Below are 19,950 nucleotides of genomic sequence, written 5' to 3' on the forward strand. Positions count from 1 at the left end.
TGTCTAAATTTCTGTATTTTTGGTGATGGTTCTTGTACTTCCAGAAAAAGAACGTTCCCTACAGCTAAGGATCTGTAATAATGCTGCTAACAACAGGTCTTTAAACGTTTTTGGTACTCCAGAATCTGCTAGGAAAAAAATTAAAGTCGTTTGTTGGTTAATTTGGGGGAGGGGACCAAACAGTGAGGTCATCGGTCCCGTTGCTGAAGGAAGTCGGCCGTGCCTTTTCAAAAGAAATGTCCTGGCATTTGCGTGAAGCGATTTAGGGAAGTCACTGAAAACCCAATCAGGAAGCCTGGACTCGGGTTTGAACCGTGGTCCTCCGGAATGCGAGTACATTATGCTATAACTGCGCCACCTCACTGTTTCATGAAAGTTGTACGGGAAACTATGTGCTTTTTACTAATTTTTTTTCGTAGTTGCAGGTATGGTTTCGAAATCTACAAATAATTCTACAGTATTTATGGATACTATGGTCACACAAATTAAAAAAAGAAAACATTGTTCACCCAATCGGCTATATAACAAAGCTTCAACTAAAACAATATTGCGAAAAATATATGCTGTACTTATTAAATTTTAAAAATAATACTACTGACGAAAACAGAGACTCTCATGGCTTGAAGTGTAATGTGGAATGTATGATTTGTCAGCTTAATACTGTCATAAGGAACCATCTACCAGATTTTAAACAAATTTAAATAAAGCAATGCTTTATACAAGTTTAGCATTCAGAGAATCCCTCATCCCTAACTTCAGAGCATATCAACATCAACAAAAGTGCATGTCTGAGAGTTTTCTTAAGTTAATAGTGCTGTACGTGAAATAGTTTGTAGTAAATCTTCGTTCATGAATTAAGCCCAGTGCACATGTGCAACTAATATGACACCCCAGATCATGGAATACTGGAATGACACCACAGTTAAATAAGTAAAGACACAGTTTTCAGTTACATCACAAAAATTAAGCAACATTTATCTTGCGACATAAAGTTCAACTCGAATCTACTTTGTGACTCCACTTACCATTCCCACCAGTGAATTGCGTCATTTGGCTGCGTCCTTTTGACCGAATTTCAAAGCACCATCACTGTAATTTGGTTTCCATTTCATAAAATTGTCTTGTGTATGATTCGCATTCTAGAGTACCAAAAACGTTTAAAGACCTGTTGTTAACAGCATTATTACAGATCCTTAGCTGTAGGGAACGTTCTTTTTCTGGAAGTACAAGAACCATCACCAGAAATACAGAAATTTAGACAAATAGGTTGCTTAAATTATAGATGGCTGAGCCTGAAAATTATGGCAGTGAGATTTCTGGGGAAAATTTAAGAGTATATCGAAAGAATAGGCTAATGAGAAATTCGTTGCAATAGACAAAAAACTCAAAGCCACCATGATGGCAATTGAAGCTGCATGTGAGAATGTTTCGCTTCAATGACAGTTTACAAATCGTACTGTACTCATTGGGGGAACTTTAGTAATTCAACAATTAATTAGGAACATTACAGTTTTGTTAGTGATGGGTGTGGTAAGACACCCTGTGAGACATTACTAAATGGCTTCTCTGAAAACTACCTAGAACAGACAGTTAGGAACCTCTCTCATGAGGAAAATATATTGTTTCTAATGGCAACAAGAAACAGACCTGACCTCTTTGAGGATGTCCATATCAGTGAACATGATATCGTTGTGACAGCAATGACTTTTTTTAATTTATTATTATTTTTTAATTTATCTGTTGTTCCAGTGATCCATGTTGTGACACTATCACAGGACATGGAATGTATCAATTTTATATGCTTTTGGCCAGAATTTATGGAAATACACAAAACAAAACAAAAACAGTGAACAGTCACTTAGGTACCACTACAAAAAAAATACATTTTAGAGATAGAGATTACAAATGAAAAACAGTAAACATTAACTTAAGTCCTACTACAAAAAATACATTTTAGAGACAGATAAAGATTACAAAATAATAAGTGTTACAGAGAAATAGATATTACAAAATATATGTTTGCAATAAAAATATTCGGTATTACAAATACAAATTTGGGCATACATTTGCAATTTACAGTACAAGAAATGTTAAACACTGTAGTTCAATGACTCTTCTATTGTATAAAATGATCCTTGCAATAGGAACTGCCTTAAGGTTTTTTGAACAAGAGATCTTCATCTACCAAACACTTAATTCTTGAAGGGAGGGCATTAAAAAATCTTACAGCAACAGAAATGGACTCCTTTCTGCACAATACTTAGATTTAGTTGTTCATAGTGGATATCATGTTTCTTTCTAGTATTGTGACTGTGATATGCACTATTCAGCTTAACAGAGTACTAACAAAGTAGAAAGAATAACTGAAACGAGCATATATGTACACTGCTTGTGTCTGTGTATATGCGGATGGATATGTGTGTGTGTGTGCGAGTGTATACCTGTCGTTTTTCCCCCCTAAGGTAAGTCTTTCCGCTCCCGGGATTGGAATGACTCCTTACCATCTCCCTTAAAACCCACGTCCTTTCGTATTTCCATCTCCTTCCCTCTTTCCTGATGAAGCAACCGTTTGTTGCGAAAGCTTGAATTTTGTGTGTATGTTTGTGTTTGTTTGTGTGTCTATCGACCTGCCAGCACTTTCGTTTGGTAAGTCACATCATCTTTGTTTTTAGATATATTTTTCCCACGTGGAATGTTTCCCTCTATATATATATATATATATATATATATATATATATATATATATATATATATATATATATATATATATATATATATATATGTATGTATGTGTGTGTGTGTGTGTGTGTGTTCAGTAAACTAGATAAAAAATCAATAGTGTCATATCTCAATGAGGAACTGAAAGTATAAGCACAGGGCAGCAGCATGTAGAGGAACACTGGCCCAAGTTTAAAAGAATAGCTGAGCATGCACTGGATAGATATGTACCCAATAGAACAGTTCATAATAGGAGGCACTCTCTACAGTATACAGTTACTGTAAAGAAACTGCTAAACAAACAGAGACTACTGTGTAATAGATGTAAAACAAAGCATAGAGCTATAGCTAGGGAATTGCCGAATAAAACGCATTTGTCTGTCAAGAGATCAATGTGTGAGGCTTTCAATGGCTGCCATAGCAGAACATTGTCAAGTGTTCTGTCAGCTGCCCACGTCGAATATCGATGCTGTGAGGCCGGCCGAAGTGGCCGTGCGGTTAAAGGCACTGCAGTCTGGAACCGCAGGACCGCTACGGTCGCAGGTTCGAATCCTGCCTCGGGCATGGATGTTTGTGATGTCCTTAGGTTAGTTAGGTTTAACTAGTTCTAAGTTCTAGGGGACTAATGACCTCAGCAGTTGAGTCCCATAGTGCTCAGAGCCATTTTTGATGCTGTGACTCTGAAGTGGAGCTGTGAAGGAATAAACATAGCTGAACCCAGACCAGGCAGACCTCACGTACTGATGGACAGGAATTACCAGGCATTGTTGTCAAATAATATTTCACAAAACCCAAAGCAATTCTGGTGGTATGTAAAGGCTGTTAGTGGCACAAAAGTTAGTGTCCAGTCCCTAGTGAATGAAACAAGAACTGAAACAGAGAGTAGCAAACCAAATTCTGAAATGCTTAACTTTGTTTTCAGATTTTCCATTGCAAAGAAAAACCAAGGAGAAATGCCCCAATTTACTCCTCATATCACTGGAAAGATGAGGGAATAAGTACTAGTGTCAGTGGTGCTGATAAATAGCTGAAATAGTTATACTTGAATAAAGCTCGAGGGTCCAATGGAATCCCTGCCAGATTCTATACCGAATTTACAGCTGAGTTAGCCCCACTTCTAACTAAAATCTGTTGCAGATGCCTCAAACAAAACATGGTGCTTTAATAGTTGGAAGAAAGCACAGGACACACCCTCTATAAGAGGCTGGTAGAAGTGAACCAGAAAATTACAGTCTCCAGTATTCTTGACATCGATTTGTTGTAGAATTTTAGAACATATTTTGAGCTCAAACAGGATGAGGTGTCTCTAACAGAATTACCTCCTCCATGCCAGCCAGTAATGATTCCAAAAATATCAGTCATGTGAAACCCAACTCATTCTTTTCTCACATAACATACTAAAATCTTTGAATCAAGGCAGTCAGGTAGATGCAGTATTTATTGATTTTCGAAAAGCATCAGACTCAGTACCGCACCTGTGCTTGTTATCAAAAGTACGTTTGTATGGGGTAAAAATTGAATTTTGCAACTGGATTGAAGAATTTGTGGTAGGGAGCGTGCAGCATGTTATTTGGATGGAGAGTCGTCGTTACGTGTAGTAATAACTTCACATGTGCCCCAGGAAAGTGTGTTAGGATCTTGCTGTTCATAGCGTATATTAATGACCTTGCAGACAATATTAACAGTAACTTCAGACTTTTTTCAGATAATGCAGTTATCCATAATGAAGTACTGCCTGAAAGAAGCTGCGTAAATTTTCAGTCAGACTTGCTTTAAATGATCAGAAACATAAAACTGTGCACTTCAACATGAAAAAGCGTAATACCCTATTACTATAATACCAGTGAGTCACAGTTAGAATAGGTAAACCATAAAAATACCTGGGTGTAACACTTTGTAGCGATATGAGATGGCTTAGTCGTTGGGAAACCAGAGGGTAGACTACAGTTTATTAGTAGAATACTGGGGAAGTGCAATCAGTCTACAAATGAAATTGCTTACACATCAGTCATGTGATCGGTTCTAGCATATTGGTCAAGTGTGTGGGACCCATACCAGATAGGACTAACAGGAGATATTGGAAGTACACAGAAAACAGCAGCACAAATGGTCACAGGTTTGTTTGATCTTTGTGAGAGTTTCACAGAAATACTGAAGAAGCTGAACTGCACATTTTGAAGATAGACATAAACTATCCTGAAAAAGGCTACTAACAAAGTGTCATGAACCGACTTTGAATGATGACTCTGTGAATACATTACAACCCCTTATGCATCGCTCACATAGGTATACTGAGGGCAAGATTACAATAATTACAGCACATGCAGAGGCGTTCAAACAGTCATGCTTCTCAAGATTCATGGGAATGAAATGGGAAGAAACACTAATAACTGGTATTTGGACATACCCTGTGCCACTGACTTCAGGCTGCCTTACAGAGCATAGATGTAGATGTAGGTGCACAGGAACTGTCTACAGTTGTCATTTACTTGTGCCAAAAGCTAAAATAAGAATTAATCACTATGTCTAAATCAATTAACATAAGAAATTGTTAAAATCTCAGAAGAGTGGCGTGTGTACAGATTTATCTGGCACCTAAAAAGATTGTTTTCTGAAAATGTTTGGCACTACATGAAAAAAATTATACTTTAGAAACCTGTTATTTTATTTTATGTGTGTTTACAAAAGCTGCTCACGGAAATTGGTAGGTTGGGTACAAGGTGAGTACGCAGCAATTCATACAACATGATCTGTGTGTTCTTAGTTAAATTATTTCAATAGAAGCATACATCAATTTCCTACTTTCGAAGCTGTTCATAGTCAAAGTTTTTGAGATAGCAGATATGAGCACAAATGGTTAATATATGTGGTGGAAATGTATCGTATCCATGCTCTCTGGTACATGGGTAGGTTCTGGTTGTGTGTAAATATGTGAAATTGAGTAATTAGTGGAAGGCGATTTGTAGTTTTACTGCAGCTCATTGAATTCTACAAATGTTGAAAATCAATGCAATATTGGAAAATGTATTCAGATCATAGTACTGGCGACATACATTTGAGCATCTATCCAGTGAATTTCAGAAAGGAAGCAACAAAGGTTACTGATGGCAATATATTTTCAACTTGACTCTAGCTTTTAATACAGCAACATGGATATTCAATGTTCAATTATATTATAGTGCACTTAAACAAAGCATAACTCCAAAATTTATTATAGAGTAACATTAATGTTTTGTCATTTTTAACTTACATTGGGTGCAAGGATGAAAAAATATTAGCTTTCAAATGTGTCTTCTGGTCATAGTAAACAGCATCCAACAGAACATGCTGGAATTAAAAAATTTGTATTTGGGGACATGATGTAAATATTGGGGAGATGACAGGTAAATGCCACATGTGAAATATCGAAGTGTCATTTGCAGTTTCACTAGAACTTATAATGCATCTTTAATATGAGTATCTGATTTTTAAATAGTGTCCAATATGCAGCTCCACAACTATGCAACATTTTTTCTTGTTATTCGAAATTGGTTCACAGATAGAAATTTTATTATGATTGCTACATCTGTAAACAGCATCCTTCATCTCATATAAGTACCCTAAAACTGTATTTCTGAGGACACTGTAGATGCACTATAACGCTGACATGCCAGTATCTATCACCTGCAGTTTCAGGCAAATTGGGTTTGCATCCAAATTTTGTGTTCCTCATCTTTAAATGGAGCTTGATACATGATTCAAGAAGTACTCAAAATTTGTTTTTGTAGTTCAGAAATGATTTATAAAACAGTTTTCATGTTTGAATGGCAATACTTTTAATGGTGAATTTGTAATTTCCATTTAATTCCTGTCTGAAATCTGTTTTGGTATCCTTTGCATATTCTTTCATGTGTAATTAATTCTTGACTCAATCAATTCGAATGCCACGCTCTGTACTACTACAAACCTATCTAAATAATTTCAGTTGACACTGATGCTATATAGAAAACTGTGTAACTACGCAGAACTTGTAGCACCCCAATTACTGTGGCATCACTTAAGTGAAGCCACTTTTAACTATGTCATAAAAGAGAAAGTCGTTTTAACTATTTGTCACTACTTTCCTTCACCCACACTAATTAGTGTCAGAAGTAAATCGAGCAATTGCCATTATGGTTTCAGTGGTTCTGAAGCTAGTATGCAGTATTGGTAGCTTTGATATTTATACCAGTGTATTAGGATAATATGCAGATTCAGTTTTACACCATACCAAAGATCTCTACAAAAAGTGTCGGTTTTAGTACTGTTTGTTGTGCTACAGCCACAGGAAGTGGTGTGTCTGCCAGTCCAACTGGCACTTACAAAGACTGATTTCTAAACATTATGTTACAACTGTATAGTTGCAAATAAGTTATATTATAGCCTACTTAAAGAAGGTACTAGTTAATTTTATGTGCATTTAAAAAAATATCCTAGATATTCTTTGAAATGCAGAGAGATAGTTGTGAAAGTTTGATCACAATAATAATGTTACTGTACTTACGCAAGAAAAAGGAAAAGAGATGTGGAGCATGATTTCATTATTGGTGAGTACCAAGTAACTTTGACAACATCATGGGTGCTTTTATTCCAAACAGCATGTGCCCTGACTGTGACTATATGGTGTGTATTTTAACAGCAATATAACATTAACTTTCTACATTTGGGGTTGCTAGCAATGGAACATTTGACCACTGCAGTTGTGGGCATGTCATTGTTATTTTATACTGTCTATGATGTTCCATTATATGATGCACAGTTAAGATTTCTGTCTGAGTAAGTAAGTATTATTGTATAATTAATGGAATGTGATTTGTAGTTGCACATTAGCCCACTCATTTCTACAAATGGTGAAACTAAATACAGAACTGGCAGTATATTCGGATTTTAGGTTTGGCAGCTTCAATGCTCTCAATCCTTCCCACTCCAATGGCCAGTGGCGCTCGATATTCCAAATATTGCTTTTCATAGCTCTTACATGCGCCATTCTCGAACCTGATTGCTTCCCATTGAGGGAAGTCTGTGTCAACTCAGTGTCGAACTATAGCCATAATGTTGAGAGAAAAGTTGTAATTACCATGTTCAAGTAAGTAGGTGTGAAATGGCTAACTCTTCATATACATTCCTTTCTGAGGTAGAGATTGTAGAGCTTTTACAGAAATCTTAAAGTGAAAACTAGAACAACAACGATTTCCATGACAATAGTCTATATAATGACAGTGATTCATCTGAGAACAATTCGAGTGAAATGATAATGGAAACAGACCACCCTGAAGAGATTCAAAAAATATCACACAATGAAAAGTTTTGGATTAGATGCTGATGTAAATATGCTTGCAAGAAAGTGCACTTCTTGTTTTAATGTATATCCTAATTGTTGGTCAGTGACCTTATTGTTTCCACAAAGAGTGCAATTCCCTGTGGCATACTCGCCACCAGGTGATGGCGATTTAAATATGAGTGTACACAGATGCCCTATGTCTCCATTACAGAGTACAAAGCGTTAGACACTGACCTAGTGGATTTGAGGAAGGAAGGAAGGAGGTTTCTGGTGACAGTATAACTTCAGATCAAGTATACTTTTTAATAAAGGAAATGAATGATATTCGAGAGATTAATCCACTTTCAAAAGTTTCCTTATGTTTAAAAGGTTTCTACAGCCAGTTATCGATTTCTACGTAAATACATATCAAGCAGGTGTACAAAATTTTTGTTTTGTTTGTTCACAAAATTTGTTTTCTGATGGCACTTTTGTGATACTTCACCACACGTTTCCAGTAACCTGCTCATTATACATCATTTCCCTAAGCTTAAACTGGCACATTACTTCTCTGAAGTTTCTTATAATGAGAAATGAGAATCATAGATCTCTACGTACTTTAAAGAAATAGTCTATAGGCAAGATTTCGATCTAACCTGTTCTTTATTTACTAGTTTCAACAGCTAAGTTTGTCACCTTCAGATCATTAAAAACTTGTTCGGGTCTACATCATGTTCCATTGTGCATTCATCACTCATGTGATATTCACGTTTGAGTAGAGATCGGATTGCACATTCCACACAAACTTGACAAAAAGTTCATTGCAGATAGATTTACCACAAGTAAAAACATACACAACTAAAATTCACCTTGTGGAACTTGTCTACACAGCACTCTTTGGCTGCTAATCAGTTGTTAAAATCCATAATGTTTAGCAAAAGTGCACATTTACGCCACTGTTTACATTTACGTAAAGAATGAAGGACATGTTGGAACCTTTTGACTCGAAATTCATAGATCTGTTTAGCATCTCTGGCTGCTTGTGGTAAACATGTCACAACTAGTTCACTTGGTCTCTGCCACATGCCACTCAGGGGAACACGTCTTCTCCTCAATCGCACTTTAGGAAAATGAAAGAATAAAAATGTGTTAGCTTCATATTAGCTCGAGCTGCTCAAAGTAATTTGCAGTACCCTAAGGTTGTCTAGTTCTAGAGTACATCATTTACTGGTGTCATGCTGCTCATGACTAATACTCGTGTGAAATTTTTCAGTGTCAGATATACACATCATCTACTATGTATTTACTATCAGATAGGAATACAGAGAAATTTTTATCACTGTGCAGCATACAAGCCCAATCCATTTTTTAAATTGGTTTCTCACGTTCTTTCATGTCAGTCTTAGGAAGAGTTCAGTGCATTTCTCATCCTTCTGAAGAACTGGATGTAGTGGACTGACAAGGCAGCTAGTCCAAAGTGACTGGTAGCCGAAAGGGCACACGTACACACACGCCGACTGGCGCGAAGTCTGGAACAGGATTCGTAATGAATGTGATAAAGAACAGAACGTAGCTACTAGAACACTTAACTTTTATATCGTCCTTCGGTATACAGCATTCTTGATGATACAAGTGAGACTATCTTGAGATACATGCAATGGTACAAATGGCGCCTTGCTAGGTCGTAGCCATTAACTGAGCTGAAGGCTATTCTAACTGTCTCTCGGCAAATGAGAGAAAGGCTTCGTCAGTGTAGTCGCTAGCAACGTCGTCGTACAACTGGGGCGAGTGCTAGTCAGTCTCTCGAGACCTGCCGTGTGGTGGCGCTCGATCTGCGATCGTGACGGTGGCGACACCCGGGTCCGACATGTACTAATGGACCGCGGCCGATTTAAGCTACCACCTAGCAAGTGTGGTGTCTGGCGGTGACACCACATTCCTCCCCCGCAAATTGGCGAACGGTCATGTGATAGGACTTCCGCCCGCCGTGGGGAGGACCCCATGTTGACGTATGCGATGGGGTGGGGAGCCTAACAACAGGCGCGGCCGTGCCACCCGCACCCTGCCATTCGGTCCAAGGAGAGCGAGGAAACGCCTGAAAACCTAGTCCAGGGTGCACGCCAACATGCGGTGTATGCGCCCGTAATGAGACAGGAGGGGCCGACGGTTCGACCTCCATTGCGTCGGGGCATCCGACGCGCGATGACGCCATGTGGTCCGGAGCGGGCAAATGTTCCATGGCAGAAGACATCTGGTCACGGGAAGCTATCGGTGGCGCGTGACCCAGGTAGGCGCCAGGCGGTTGCAGCGAAGCGTCCACTGCGGGCGGCGCCGGCGGCGGCTGCGGCGGCCGCGGCGGCGGCGCGACGCCATGGGGCAAAATGGAAGGCATCGTCGGTAACACCTGGGGATGAGGCGAGCCAGTAGATGGGTCCCCAGGGCGCTGACAGCACGGCACTGTCGCTGAAAGCAGATGGGGAGCGGCAGAACCCAGGCGACGGCAGAGGCGCAGCTGATTGAGATGCCGACGCACCTCACCAGAGGCCCCCAAAACCAAATACATCGCGCGGCCGAGGCAGTGAAGAATGCGCCCTGCGAGCCAACGCCGTGAACCGCGATAGTTGCGATAATAGACAACGTCGCCTAGAGCAAAAGCAGGAGTCTGCCGCTGCACAGGAACCGGATGCGGCGGATGCAGCAAAGACATCAAGGTTCAATGAGGATGACCATGGAGCAACTCAGCCGGCGAGCGACCATCTCGGGGCTGAGAGCGATACGAGGACAAAAAGAGCAACAATGCATCCTCCCGAGAATGCGACTCTTTCAACTTCAACATCTGTGACTTGAAAGTCCGGACCAATCGTTCAGCGGCACCGTTCGACTGAGGCGAAAACGGCGTGGATGTCAGATGTTGAATACCATTGGCCTTGCAGAATGACTGAAATTCTGCGGACATGAATTGTGGGCCATTGTCGGAAACAATAGTCTGCGGAAGACCTTCAATGCAAAAAATAGCAGATAACACTTGGATTGTGGCTGAAGACGTCGTGGAAGACATCCGGACAACAAAAGGAAAATTACTGAAAGAATCGACCACAACCAACCATCGAGCATTCCAGAATGGACCGGCAAAATCTATGTGCAAGCGTTGCCAAGGGGAAGTGGCTTTCGGCCATGCAAAGAATTTCCGCGGCGGTGTGGATTGTTGTTCGGCACACGCCATGCAAGAAGAGCACATATTCATTATCGCAGCATCGATTCCGAACCAAGTACAGTGCTGACGAGCAAGTTGTTTCGTGCGCACTATACCCCAATGTCCTTGGTGAAGAAGCCGTAAGACAGAGGACTGTAACGAACGCGGGACCACTACTCTGGACTCATCATGATCAGAACGCAGCAACAAAACACCACGTCGTACAAAAAGTCTCTCCTTGTGAGCAAAAAATCGGCGAACCAATGGATCCTCGATCCGTGACGTCGACAAGGGCCATTGCGTAGCAACAAAACGCAAAACGGTAGCAAGGACAGGGTCAGCAGCTGTGGCTGTAGCTACACGACGAAAATCAACCGGAAACGAGTCGACCACGTCATCGGTTTCCGAATCAATGAACATGCAAGCAAGTTCGGAAGAATCGAATGCTTTATCCTCAGCAACTGGCAAACGGGACAACGCATCAGCGTTGCCGTGCTTAGCAGTGGACCGATACAAGATATCGTAGCGGTACTGCGAGAGAAAAATAGACCAGCGAATGAATTTCTGGGCTGTATGTGGAGGTACAGGCTTGTGCGGATGAAAAAGCGATGTCAAAGGTTTGTGGTCGGTGATGATGGTAAAGTGACGACCATACAAGAAATCATGAAACTTTGTAACACCAAATACGAGAGCCAAAGCTTCTTTCTCTATCTGTGAATAATTTCTTTGCGCCGACGACAGCAATGTGGACGCAAAGGCAATAGGGCGATCATGGGAACCATCTTTGTGCGCAAAGCACAGCACCGATCCCGAAATCCGATGCATCGACCATCAACAAAAGTGGTTTCTGGGGATCGACTGGCGTAAGGCAAGTATTAGAAAGCAACGCCGATTTCAACTGGCGAAAGGCGCCTTCGCATTCCGTCGTCCAGACAAACGGAACACCTTTATGGCGCAAGCGATGAAGCGGAGCTGAAATGGAAGAGGCATTGCGCAGAAAGCGATGATAAAAGTTAATTTTTCCCAACACACTCTGTAGCTGCTTCACATTCTGTGGCGAAGGCAAGTCCTGTATGGCACGGAGGTGCTCTGGACTCGGATGTATGCGTTGGGCATTGATTACATGTCCCAAATATGGTAAGTCACGAGCAAAAAACACACATTTGTCCTTCCTCAAGCGAAGACCATTTTGTCGCAATACCTGAAATAATGTTCGTAGGTTGGCTAAATGTTCGGCTTCTGTCTTGCCGGAGATCACAATATCGTCCAGATAGTTTGCTGCAGTAGGGACCGACGCACAAACAGTTTGTAAATATTGCTGAAACAATGCAGGGGCGGATGCACACCCGAATGGCAGTCTTTTGAATCGGTACAATCCAAGATGCGTGTTAACCACCAATACTCGCTGTGATTCTTCGTCCACCGGTATTTGCAAGTACGCATCTGCTAGGTCCCACTTTGAAAAATACGTTCCCGGGCACAGTTTGTCAAAAAGATCTTCCGGGCGGGGCAAAGGAAAAGTAGCAGTCACAAGTTGTGGATTCACAGTTGCCTTGAAGTCCACGCAAAGTCTCAATTTTCCGGAAGGTTGTTGCAAAATAACTAAGGGTGATGCCCAGAGAGAAGCTTGCACACGTTCAATTACACCTTGCGATTCTAAATCGTTTAATATTCTGGCGACCTCATCACGCAATGCGTGGGGAACATTGCGCGCTCTGAAAAATTTCGGTTGCGCGTTCACTTTTAGTTCCAAATGTGCTTCATAGTTCTTAGCGCAACCAAGGCCCGGTGCAAAAATGTCTGCAAATTCTTCACATAGACTAGAAACACTGGCTGAAGGCACAGTCTGGTTCACTGATAGGACCTGATTTACGATTGACAAGTTAAACAACTGAAATAAATCTAAACCAAACAAGTTCACTGCCGAAGAAGAACGAAGAACGTAAAAAGACACAAGTTTTGTTTGTTCCTTGTATGTAGCAAGAAGAGTGCACTGTCCTAACACAGGGATAGCTTGTCCGGAATAACTATTTAACTGAACACGTGCAGCACGCAACGGTGGTGCGCCCGGTTGTTTGTACGTGGCGTGATTGAGCAATGAAACTGCAGCTCCGGTATCGAGCTGGAACGGTATCACTAGTCCGGCAAAGTCCAAATCCACAAAAAGTTTACTGTCCCGCTGACGACAAGAGCGACTCTTTTGTGCAACGTGAACGGATACAGGTACAGAAGCACTTGCGACTTGATGGGATTTCCGGCGACGTCGACGCACACTTTTTGTGGGACGAACACAGTCACTGTTAGCGAGAGGAACACTGGGCGGAGTGGCATGAACGACATGAATGTCCATGGGCAAAGGTTCACGAGCCTGAGTGTCCTTGGTTCGATGCCGGCGTGAAGCAAAGGGCTGGGAATGGTTGCGATTGTCTGATCTGAGCTTTTTCTGGCAAACACTTTGAACATGTCCTTTCTTGTTACAGAAAAAGCAAATAGCCTGGCGTGACGGGCAATTCTCACGTGAATGTCTAGTTGCACACTGCGGGCATGATTTCACTGCATTTGCTTGCTTGCGCGGGACACGTGGCTGCGCGGACGTGCGCGAGGGCAGGTTAGCGTTCCATGCAGCTGGCGGGGCGGGCCCGGCGGGCCGGTTAATGTGACACACGGCTGGCGAAGTTGCAAATGATTCCTGAGCAAAGTCAAGTGTGTCTTGCCTATCCAATATGTCTATCACTTGTTGAAGGGAGGGATTGACGAGTTTCAAAATCTGTTCCCGTATGCGAACATCAGAAACGTTCTGTGCTATTGCATCACGCACCATAGTATCTGAATAAGGGAGTCCACAGTCACATTCAAATGCACAATCCCTAGTAAGTCCTTGCAAAGTTGCAACCCACTCCCTATTAGTCTGACCGGCCGTACGTTTTGTACGAAAGAACGTATACCGTTTTGCAACGACATTGACTGTTTCCTTGAAATAGGCATCTAAAGCTGACAAAATTTATTCGTAGGACAGAGTTGCTACGTCGCGTCGAAGAAACAATTTCACTATCACACGGTAGGTGGACACACCTACACACGAAAGCTCATTACCTTGAATTCTGTAGGCGGCGTGATGAAATCCAAATTGTCGGGACCATTCCGGCCATGTCTCGTTGGCCGCCTCGTAGGGCCTAAATTGAGGTGCAACAGCATGGTGTGGCTGCGGTAGCGATGAAGCGGCGGCGGACGCATCGTTTTGCAGCGCACGTTGACCCTGGACGAGCTGTCCAAGGGCATCCAATAAGGCCTGCGTCTGCTGATTCTGCAAGCGATAAAATTCGGACAGTACATCTGGAGAATGTGGCGAAGCCATGACACATACAACTTAGTGCTATACGAACGCTAAAGTCCCTTTTTAGACTCGTCGCCAATGTAGTGGACTGACAAGGCAGCCAGTCCACAGCCGAAAGGGCACACGTACACACACGCCGACTGGCGCGAAGTCTGGAACAGGATTCGTAATGAATGTGATAAAGAACAGAACGTAGCTACTAGAACACTTAACTTTAATATCGTCCTTTGGTATACAGCATTCTTGATGATACAAGTGAGACTATCTTGAGATACATGCAATGGTACAAATGGCGCCCTGCTAGGTCGTAGCCATTAACTGAGCTGAAGGCTATTCTAACTGTCTCTCGGCAAATGAGAGAAAGGCTTCGTCAGTGTAGTCGCTAGCAACGTCGTCGTACAACTGGGGCGAGTGCTAGTCAGTCTCTCGAGACCTGCCGTGTGGTGGCGCTCGATCTGCGATCCTGACAGTGGCGACACGCGGGTCCGACATGTACTAATGAACCGCGGCCGATTTAAGCTACCACCTAGCAAGTGTGGTGTCTGGCGGTGACACCACACTGGAAACTGAATTTTCTATTTTATCCATAATGTTATGTTCTCTGTGCTTCTAAATCTGTCCAAGGCCGTTTCTCTGTCCAAGGCAGTTTTACATTGTCAGGGACCACATTAGTCCTTCCTTTCAACTCTTCCAAATTAAGTGGCAATGGAAGCAGGAATGTGGTGATCATTGGCTTAACCCCATAAGAAGAAATCAAATTAAGCTAAGAGAGGTGACCCTGGGGGCCACTGGAGAAGAGGGTCACGATGGGAACCATATGCATTTCGACACTGAGGCAGTTCGGCATCGAGATAACCATAAATGTCTGAAAGAAAGTAAGGTGGAGCATCGTCTTGTTGCAAAATGAACTCTTCACTTGCTTGCTGTACTTCAGGGCATAAGCCACAGCTGCAGTGTGTGTAGGTACACGAAACCACAGTTTTCTCCAGGAAGAAAAGTGGTCTGTAAACTTTTGAAGAGGACATGGATCAGAAGACGTTAATGTTAGGTGAACCACGAAATTCTTCTATAATGCCGTTTGGATGATTCACCTTTTGAGACACACAAAATGTGGCTTAATCGCTGAAAACCAACATTGTCAGAAACTGTCTTCCACTTGTAGTCGCTTAAAGTCGTCGCTTGTAGGTGGTATGGTTTTAAGCCTGTATTACATGATGTACCTAATATGTAGTAGTAAGCCTATGCAGCAGAGCCCCAAGCGTGCATGTTTGGAACTGCACATTGGTTAACGTCACTTAATTACATGATGCAGACAGAATAGTCCTAGTGTAAGTCCAGGCACTTACACTAGATGGTAATTATGTGCAAATCTTGAGGTGGGCTGTCTGATTTCTTGTCAAGGTGTTCATTCAAATTAAAAATGTCTGAGAACTCGAAGTTTCTATTTATTAAGTAATTGTTTGCATTTCTTGTTATTATTATTTATTAAGTAATTGTTGTTCTCTTATGTAACTGTCATGGAACTATATATTTCTGTTCTGAATTATGGGCTACACTGTTTGTTTTAAGTTATGACATATGGCATCACAAGAATATGTTTGTCTGAACTGCACTGTTACAGCATTATGCACATGGAGGATGCAGTTGTTTTTCGAACTACTGGACAGGCAGTGTTTGTCACTCTTAGGATTACGGGAGTATAATGAAGAGCACAAGCCAGATATTGTTAGGTTCACACCAGGCTGGGAAAAAGGGAGGAAGGTGATGGCATGTATTCCCTATTGATGAGGGAACTGACGCACATCTGCCGGAATTCTGGAACTTCGTGAGAATGGGGTGGCTTATTTCTACAAGCGGCTGTCGATAAAGGAAGTAATTCACTCAACTGATACAGTAATGTTAGAGACACTTTCATCTAGACAGAAGTAAGACTTAAAACAGTAAATCATTTTTTACTCATTTTGTAGTTGAGCACTCTCACCTACTCTTGGCAGTTTCTCCTTCCTGGCATGTTGAAATATACCAAAAGATGAAATCAAATCAAACGTGACCTTTCAGCAATTATGGCACTACATATAGAAATCTAAAGTGCAGATATAATGTTATACACTTAATTACTCAGAACTAAACGTTTGCCGACGACTTTAATATGATACAGTGGTTTGGGATGACCATACAGACACGATTCTTCACCAAACACATGATTTATACCGCTAGATGCTTGTTTATTTCTTTCTATTTGTAGGATACGAAACAATCAGTACAAAGGCTGATTTCTTGAAAAAATTTGTCTAAAATAAAGTTTGTTGGCAAAATATCGCTTTTGTTTAATTATTACATTTATGAAAATTTAATCACTGAAAACTGTGGTAAATTTACACTATGGACACCTGAAGTTTAGGTGCGTTTAAAATAACTGGCGACTCTCGACACTTCACTACAGAGCGAGTGGAGGGAAGTGCAGTCTGCCAGTGTGTGCTGGGCGGGTGAGCAGGTGACCACAGTGTAATGCCAGTACAGACCTACTCGGCGCAGAACCAGTCAGGCTCGCTTAACTGCCGCTGAAGCCGGCCAATCTGCGATCTTTCTGAAACGATTTTAAAGAAACTATTCGGTAGTAAATGCTCATTCTCGCGCATCTCATAGCTTAATTCGCCAGCTTCATGATGAACCATCTAGCATTTCGTTAATGCTTATATTTATTGTGGTATTTCGCTAGTAGGTAAACTATTCAAGAAATTCTTAGTTTGCAGTGAAAAATTGGTACCGCTATGAATCTGTGTTTGGTTCGTGCCAGATTACATGTTGCTGTGTATTAAATGTAGATAATATATTGAATCATTCTTTAAACTTGGAAGTATATCGCTGTCTGTTTCCAATCTCGAGATAATAGAATGTATGTAAAGCGCTCCATAACGAACTCGTGTGTCAGTGAAAAACTAGAACGACATATTCAAAATTTCCTCGTACGTCATTAATGGTCTGAGATATCGAAACAAGATTTTGGCAAATGATAGCACGAGAGTGTTTTGGCAAATGATTAATACGTAAAATTCAATGTCTGCCTCGATATTCAAGCGACTCCAGGCTTTTTGAATGAAATAATGTAATTATTGAGAACCATAGATGTCTTATGAAATGAGAACTGCTGTAGGTTTTATAATAGTAGATGTAAAGTGTTTACAAGTTTATTTCTATACTGAGACTCGGCTGTTTCACAAACTATTGACCTGACTTGCACTTAGTTGTTAGTTTAATAAGCCAATTGTTCATTATTCTGCAATTTCAACTGTATTAGTCCATAACGGGGTTTGTTTGCTTGCAAAAGCTGAGATAGAATATTTAATTTTTTTCATCTTTTGCATATAGTTGAGAGCATGTAGAATCCAAAACCCTCAGGACAATTTTTGTGGACAGAAAACCACAAAATTTGGGTACTTTTCTCGGGTTTTTACCTATTACTCGGTCACAGTGCATCCTACTCAGAATTTCACTACTGGCAAAATGAAGGAGCATTAAATTTTGCATCTGATTATTACGTAAATGCCAATATCGGTGTAGCCATCTGGCTGCAATGAGTTGTCAAAGTTCGTTCATTTTTAGCAACTTGTCTAAAAAATCGTCTTCCACTCCTGTAACTCAAAAATGTCTACTCCAAATGGAAAACGTAATCAAAGTTGTAGAACATGAAATTTCATGTTACGAAAGCATATAGTTTTTCAGTTTTAGGCACTATAAATTGTTCATACTATTGAAACCAATGGTATCTATTTTTCTTTTTACAAGCAAAGTTATTGAATAAAATGAATTTCCAGTGGGAAGACGGCTCTCTAATGAGCACATATGTGTTTCTATGTACATCTTTCCATGTTTCTTCATACGTGTGTATTTTTATTCATTTTTATGCATCGCTTTATTGGTGATAGTGGATCGCTAAAATGAAAACCAAGTACATAGTAATGGCCAGTATGAGTTTATGTACGAGTAATACACAAGTATGTACAAACTGCAACGTAACCTTCCAGTACTGATGGTTGTATAAGTCCACCTAAGTAGGTAGATTACCGTCGCTTTGGCATGTCCTACCGCTCCTGCAAGCTACCGTCTGCAGTAAGTGGTTTCTTAAATTCGTGTGGTCCACGAAATTACTGGCCCCTGCGAGTTATTGCTGGGTATTAATAATTTCTAGCGCAAGGTTTTAACGAACCGGTAGAAATTTGAACGCAACAGATAACGCATTTTTTGAACCACTACAGAACGCACCTATACAGCGCGTAATAGGCATTATATAGCTTTTATTTGCTTTGATTACCCAGAATTCGACTGTGGTACTGACTGCCACCTATTCTTTATGATGGATGGAGTAAATGATCAGTCGAGGGTAGAGATTAATTGATATTTATTCAGTACCGATGGTATTTCAACAACTAGTCGTGTTTCTCTTGCAATGTACATCATCATAACCGGTCTCTAGCTAACATGGTTCAGTTTCGCCACGTAATTACGGAATGGGACAGAGGAGCGCAGACCTGCCTACAATGTAATTCTATACAACCACACAATTATACCTATACCATCAGATATTATATTCAGTTACTATAGATTACTCAGAACAAGTTCCACAAAGACAATGCAAGCAAAACTAGGTCAGGGTGGAAGAGTATTTCGCAAATCTTTATCAAATCAGTGGGCATTAAAATCCGATACTTTTCCTAGTGGCACGTGCATTTTACTTAACGCACAACATCGCCAACAAATCAACTCGTTATTGGGGTGCACAAAAAATATCACTTCAATGCTGTTCAACCCACATGGCCAAGTTTCAGTAGCCAACAGAAACCCAGAAAAATATGGACCCACACGATTATTCCTATTTTACACTCGCTCACTATCGTATGATTATTCATCGTGTACAATATATTCTCAGACCGAAACTATAATTTATCACTGCGGCGGTTGCTCCAACCAACCACGTGGCGCGAAAGCAAGTTCACAAAGAAAACACATGGAAAATAAATAAAAATCCCCAAAATATTACTGTAAATGGAAGAACAGATTAAAATACATTGAATGAGTGAATTTCCGTTAAGCACAGAGCAATAACGTGACCGTGAGCTTAAGGCACATGGTGCGTTGCCTGAACAAGGCACTAACGCTAGGTCTACTGAAATTCGAGTAAATTAAGAAAATCCATTCCCTTATGGGGTTCAGTGGTCATTTCGCACCTGATTTCAACATCTGGACTATATTACAGAGCAGAGTTCGGACAATCTAATACCTATGTTAACATTACCAAGACGTGAGCTGCGTCTCCATGTCTGTCCAGCACCACGACCCAGGAACAAGTGCTCTTCCAACCGAATTCGCCTAACCGTTCCGCTTACAAACGCGCTGGGGTGGCGCGCCAACCTGACAGAGCCAATACGC

Source organism: Schistocerca nitens, chromosome 11 (genome assembly GCF_023898315.1).
Source record: "Schistocerca nitens isolate TAMUIC-IGC-003100 chromosome 11, iqSchNite1.1, whole genome shotgun sequence".
In the NCBI taxonomy this organism is placed as follows: domain Eukaryota; kingdom Metazoa; phylum Arthropoda; class Insecta; order Orthoptera; family Acrididae; genus Schistocerca; species Schistocerca nitens.